Source organism: Podarcis filfolensis (assembly GCF_964270895.1).
Source record: "Podarcis filfolensis genome assembly, chromosome: 8".
NCBI lineage: Eukaryota > Metazoa > Chordata > Lepidosauria > Squamata > Lacertidae > Podarcis > Podarcis filfolensis.
In genome coordinates, this window is record NC_139611.1 from 6,940,117 (window position 1) to 6,946,700 (window position 6,584).

The 6,584-nt window shown below is 48.1% G+C and overlaps 1 long non-coding RNA gene across 1 annotated transcript; it reads right to left on the reverse strand.

Moving 5' to 3' along the window:
* Window positions 1-206: 206 nt before the first annotated feature.
* LOC310769957 lies at window positions 207-2,269 on the reverse strand. The gene is made up of 2 exons (XR_014551890.1): window positions 1,002-2,269; window positions 207-547 (listed from the first exon to the last, which is right to left on the reverse strand). It is a non-coding gene; the product is annotated as an uncharacterized lncRNA (long non-coding RNA).
* Window positions 2,270-6,584: the final 4,315 nt, after the last annotated feature.

The following is a 6,584-nucleotide window of genomic DNA, read 5'->3' on the forward strand; positions in this document are numbered from 1 at the left end:
TGCGCTGCTCTGCTTTGCCAGAAGCGGCTTAATCATGCTTGCCACATGACCCGGAAGCTGTACGCCGGCTCCCTCAGCCAATAATGCAAGATGAGCGCTGCAACCCCAGAATCAGCCATGACTGGACCTAATGGTCAGAGGTCCCTTTACCTTTATGCTTCTGAGGGTACAGTTTCACTTTTTAAAAAATGTATTTTTATTAAAGATTTTCTTGGTTTACAAAAGTATGTGCAGTCTCTTTCTCTCTCTCTTTTTCTCCAAGTAACATTTTTTACAGATCCGTTTCATTTGTTGAGACATTAGGAAGAAGAGGGGGGAAAGGGGGGGGGGAGTACAGTTTCACTTAGTTTCACTTAGTTCCCTGATGAGAATGCTCCTAAGCAGGTAATTGCTATAAGTGAAACTGTGTGAGTAAGCTTTTGGGGGTAAGGTTCAGTGGGAAAACACATATTCATAACAAACACACACTATAACTCTAGCAAAAGGTCCTAAAGCTCTTGGTAGTGTATGTAAGGATATGAGTGCTAGACATGTACCTTGTAACAAACTTAACATATTTTTCGCTCCAAAAGACGCACTTTTTCCCTCCTAAAAAGTAAGGGGAAATGTGTGTGCGTCTTATGGAGTGAATGCAGGCGGGAAAAGCCCCCGAGAGCCACACACACGCTCTTGCGAGCTTTTCCCTGAGGAGGGAGAAGGGACTGACGCGGCCAGTCAGTCTCTTCTCCCTCCTCATAGAAAAGCCTGCAGGAGCCGTGCGCTCTTTAGAGGGTACGCGGCTACTGCGGGCTTTTCTACGAGATGGGGGAATTGCCCTTCTCCCTCCTGGGGAAAAGCCTGCAAGCGCTCCACACGGCTCGTGAAAGGGAGCGCTGAGCAGAACCTGGGATGCATACAGGCTCAGCTCAACGCTCCTTTTAAAAATATTTTTTCCCTTGCATTCCCCCTCTAAAAACTAGGTGCGTCTTATGGTCAGGTGCTACTTATGGAGCGAAAAATACGGTACTTGGGTACAGTGCCCAATCAGGTATATCATTTGAACAGATCCTGAGCTTTTTTCTTGGTTCCTTAATGCTGCAGTCTTGGCTATACAATACTATATGGATTGTACATGTTGCTGTGTGTGAGAGAGAGGTGGGGGAATCAAATAATCCTTCTCAGTGCCAAGTTCTGGGACCTGGAAGTGCTCATGAATCCGGAAGACTGAATCATAGCCTGGAGGAACCTCATCAGCCCCTCGCTGAATGGAAGAGGCCACAGGGGAACCCAGCATGGGTCACCTCAAGGTGTCTGGTGGAAGGGAAGTGAGATGTAAATGTAGCAAATAAATAGAAAGATGTATTAATAGGGCCTCTGAAGGACTTGCCTGAGTGGCCTTTAGCTTCTAAAGCTGAGAGTGAGACAGAGATAAAAGACTTTCAGTTGAGGAACCCAATGGCCCAACTGGGCTGTGTTGACATCCAAAGCTCTAGGGCCAGAGTGGTTGGGTGGGAGGAGCAGAATTGGCGGAAGCTGCTCTGACCTTTGAAAGGTCCTGAGGTGGGACTGTGTGCTCCAGCCAGCTGGCAAGGAGTGTTGAACTTAGTGCCTTGTTGGGTTGAGCAACTAGTCAACAGGTGAGTCACACAAGTGCAGCAAGTTTACTGTGCCCTCGTGATGACTTGTGGTCATGATGGTGTTTGGGTGGTTATACGCAATCTCACTTTCAGCACTGTTTGGCCCCTGCAAAAGTTTCGGCAGGGGACAGGCTGCTTCGCCTCCAATTCACTTTCTGCTAAAGTCCTAAAACTTTTGCATACCACAGATGTCTCAGTTGTTGTTTGTTGCCCTGCTTTTCTTGTGCAGGAGTGGCTTTCCAGTCAGCCATAATTGCATAAACCTGGAGGGAAAAACCCATGAGACACAGATCTTCCATGCCCTCAGACGAGAGCTCTCTCCAAGGATAACAACAGTCCGAAAGGATGAGGCATAAACAAGACCCAACGGCCAAGCCTGGAGGATAAAGGAGTGTCATATTGCTCTCTCTCAGGAGTTTTCCACCAGCCAGAAGGCAGTGACTGTGCCCTACCAGCTCCCACCAGCTTAACTGGAATGATGCATGGTGAATGCATTGGGTTAACTATCTGCAGTTTACAGTTTCTAAGGATCAGGGTGGCCTAGAGATCTAGCAGCTGAGTGACTGGAGGAAAGGTGGGAAGGGACCTTTTAAGGAAAAGCAATTTCCCCCTGTTTAATAAATGCTGTTTTATTTTCTCCATTACAGTGGTACCTCTACAAGACACACTTTTCCCCTCCTAAAAAGGGGAAATGGGTGTGCGTCTTTCCACCTCGGGGAAAAGCCCCCAAGAGCCACACACACACTCCATGTGCTCTTTAAAGGGTGCACGGCTCTAGGGGGAGCCTTCATCCCGCTGCCCTGAAGAGGCTTTGCACGGCTATCCCAGAAGCCAGATCCCTCTTGCTGTTCTGGCTTTTGGGATTCAGAATATTTTTTTTCCTGTTTTCCTCCTCCAAAAACTAGCTGCGTCTTATGGTCTGGTGCGTCTTATAGAGCGAAAAATACGGTGCTTAATTCGTTCCGGAGGTCTGTTCTTAACCTGAAACTGTTCTTAACCTGAAGCACCACTTTAGCTAATGGGGCCTCCTGCTGCTGCCGGAGCACGATTTCTGTTCTCATCCTGAAGCAAAGTTCTTAACCCAAGGTACTATTTCTGGGTTAGCAGAGTCTGTAACCTGAAGCGTCTGTAACCTGAAGGTACCACTGTATGTGTATTGAGCAATGCTGATGACCAGGATTTGTCCTTCCTTTTGGAGCTTGCCTGTTGACTTTGTTGGAAGATTCAAGACAGATAAAAGAAAGGACTTCTACAGGCAGTGCATAGTTAAACCATGGAACTACCTTCAACAGGAGGCAGTGATGCCCAATAGCTCAGGTAGCTTTAAAAGAGGATTAGACAAATTCATAGAGGGGGGTTATCAAGGCTACTAGCCATGATAGCAGTGGTGGACCTTGGGATCTCAAATTTCAGCAGACCCCCTTGCAACTCCAAAATTCGCCCACCACCTCTCACCTTCCATTCTACATAACAGCTGTGGAGCCTGCTGCGGTGCCCACAAGAAGAAGAGTTTGGATTTGATATCCCACCTTTCACTCCCTTTAAGGAGTCTCAAAGCGGCTAACATTTTCCTTTCCCTTCCTCCCCCACAGCAAACACTCTGTGAGGTGAGTGGGGCTGAGAGACTTCAGAGAAGTGTGACTAGCCCAAGGTCACCCAGCAGCTGCAGGTGGAGGAGCGGGGAAGCGAACCCGGTTCACCAGATTACGAGTCCACCGCTCTTAACCACTACACCACACACAAGTCTCTGCACCCAGTGTAACTGAACCGGCCGCACATCCTCCTCTGGGGATGGCTATGCTCTGCTCCACAGCTGGAGGCAGCAGTGCCTCTGAAACCACAGGAGGGGACAGAGCTCTCATGCTCAAGTCCTGCTTGCAGGTTTTGTTTTAGCGCATCTGGTTGGCCACTTTTAGAACAGGATGTGGGAATAGAGGTGTAATGGCTTTAGGGGTTGCTTGTGAGTAAGTTGCCGCCGCTCTGGGCTAGGTTAGCTGGTTAAACCATTTCTCGCTGGACAGCCATCCACTCCGTGGCTGTTCAGTCGCTGGCAGAATCCGTCAGTGGGCGTTTCTTAAACCTTTTCCAACACAAAAGTTGTTTGACACCCAGTCTCCTCCTACTCTCCCTGCGCGGAAGTCTTCTGCGCAGGGAGGGCGTGGGTAGCGGAGGACCTGTGCTCTCCCCGCTGGTGTCCAGTGAAGAGTCCCGGAGCCTGCTCTCTGCTTCCCCCATTGGCCCCCCTCTATCCCTGGTGTAGCGCTGATTTTCTTCCCCAACAGGAGACTTGCCTCTCTCCCTGCTTGGCCCCTCTCCAGCATCGCTGTGGAGCCTCACCTCCTCCTCTAGTTCCGATGGCAGTTCCCTGACAGAGGTGATTGGCCTGATCCAGCAAACTCTTGTTATGTTCTCATGGCTCTTTTTTATCTATTGGGCGAGACACCTGGGACCTGGATCTCACCCAAATTTGCAATTGTGGACATTTAAGCGTTTTGCGTGCTGTGGCATTAAGAAGAGACATATCCCTGTGGTGGGAATGTAGAGAAATTTTAAAAAATTGGGAAATGATATACAATGAGTTGAAGAAAATGTTTAAAATGACATTTGTAAAAAAAAACACCAGAAGCATTTTTGTTAGGGATTGTAGGACAAGACCTGCCAAGGAAAAGAAAGAACTTATTTATGTATGCAACAACAGCGGCAAGAGTCTTGATAGCACAAGGATGGAAGAATGACGAATCCCCAACAAAAGAACAGTGGCAAGAGAAATTGATTAACTATGCAGAACTGGCGAAATTGACATGCAAATTGCGAGATAAGGACAGGTGTTACTTGAAAGAAGAATGGGAGCTTTTTACAAATTGTTTAAAAAGACAACAAAATGAACTGGACTCCTTGGCAGGTTTTGAATAAACATACACAAATTTATTGAGGTTTAATATGGTAGATAGATAATACAAGGATGTCTACAATTTTAATTAATTAATTAATATTAATTAATTAATATGCAGAGAATAACATGAGTTGAGAAATCAGAGAGTGGAGCTGAGGGAAGTCTAGGGGGGAGGGAGGGTTTGCTGGGGAGGTGGGAGGGCAAAAGGGGGAATAATTAAGATGATTTGTTTTGATAATTTGTTATGTTGAAATTGTTAATTTTTTTTTTTAATAAAAAGAAGAGACATATCCCTATCTAAACATAACCAAGTAGACGAATGGAAAAAGAACCCTGCTGGATCTAGCCCACTTCCTCTTCTATCCATGGCCAGCTAGATGCCCCTATGGGAAGACCACAAGCAGGTAAAGGTAAAGGTAAAGGGGCCCCTGACCATTAGGTCCAGTCGTGGCCGACTCTGGGGTTGCGGCGCTCATCTCGCTTTATTGGCCGAAGGAGCTGGTGTACAGCTTCCGGGTCATGTGGCCAGCATGACTAAGCCGCTTCTGGCGAAACCAGAGCAGCGCACAGAAACGCCGTTTACCTTCCTGCCGGAGCGGTACCTATTTATCTACTTGCACTTTGACGTGCTTTCGAACTGCTAGGTTGGCGGGAGCAGGGACCGAGCAACGGGAGCTCACCCCATGGCGGGGATTCAAACCACTGACCTTCTGATCGGCAAGTCCTAGGCTCTGTGGTTTAACCCACAGCGCCACCCGCATCCCAATCAGGACATGAGTGCAAACATGGCACCCTCCCCACTGGTGATTCCCAGGAACTGGAATTCAGAATCAGACCACCACTTAAAGCAAAATCATGGTGACTATTAGCCACCCACTTCCAGAACACCAAGCAGTGAATGCACATCAAACATGGTGCATTCAGATGCCACCGCCCCTGACCTTCTTGCTTCTTCTTCCACACCACAATTTTAAAATAACACTGTGCCTGGCATAACAAGCCCTGGAGTGAAGATTCTCACCCTCAAAGAATGTTGCTTTTAACACACACATAATGGCAAGAAGAATCATGCAGGAAACACTGAATTTATTTAGATGTAACCCGACATTTAAACAGTTAGAGCTTAGCAAGGTGCAGAGAGGCTAGCAACGGCCAAAAAGCCTGAATCTCTCTGCTCATGCACCAAAGCTGAATCGGACACCATGAGGCCTGCCAGGCTCAAAGGCAAGAGAGGATTGGGTTTGGGGTGTGTGTGGAGGGTGGCTGTTTTCTTAAGCCCTGTTGGGCCAGCCTGGGAGTCTCAGAATGGGATCTGCATCCTGGACCAACCAGTGACAAAATGTGAACCTGGGTCTTCTGTGTCCCACTGTTGCAGATGCTGCAGTATGTCCAGTTGAGCCAGCATGGCTGGTGAGGATGACCCAGTGGCCAGAGGGCTAGTAGAGACCAAAGAGGCTTGCCAAAGCTACCTTAGCCTTTGCATGTTCTGCTACCTTGTCCTTTCTCTGCATGGGCTCCCACAGTTGGTCAAGCAGGAAGAGGCACCAGCCACCCAATGAAATTTTGCTGGGAGGAGGGAAGCAATCTTAAGGTGCACCAGTCATGCTTCTGAATACCAGTTGCGAGAGACCACAGGAAAAGAGTGTTATTGTGCTTTGAGTCCTGCATGCAAGCTGGAGCCAGTGTGGTGTAGTGGTTAAGAGCGGAGGACTCGTAATCTGGTGAACTGGGTTCGCGTCTCCGCTCCTCCACATGCAGCTGCTGGGTGACCTTGGGCCAGTCACACTTCTCTAAGGTCTCTCAGCCCCACACACCTCACAGAGTGTTTGTTGTGGGGGAGGAAGGGAAAGGAGAATGTTAGCCGCTTTTGAGACTCCTTAGGGTAGTGATAAAGCGGGATATCAAATCCAAACTCTTCTTCCTCTTCCCACAGGCATCTGGTTGGCCACTGTGAGAATACGATGCTGGGCTGGATGGGCTCTGTTCTCATGCCAAAGAGCATCTACAGAGGACTTTTCATGAGACCACTGAACATTTCGAAAATATGGTTCATGAGGAAGCTTGACACAAATTCC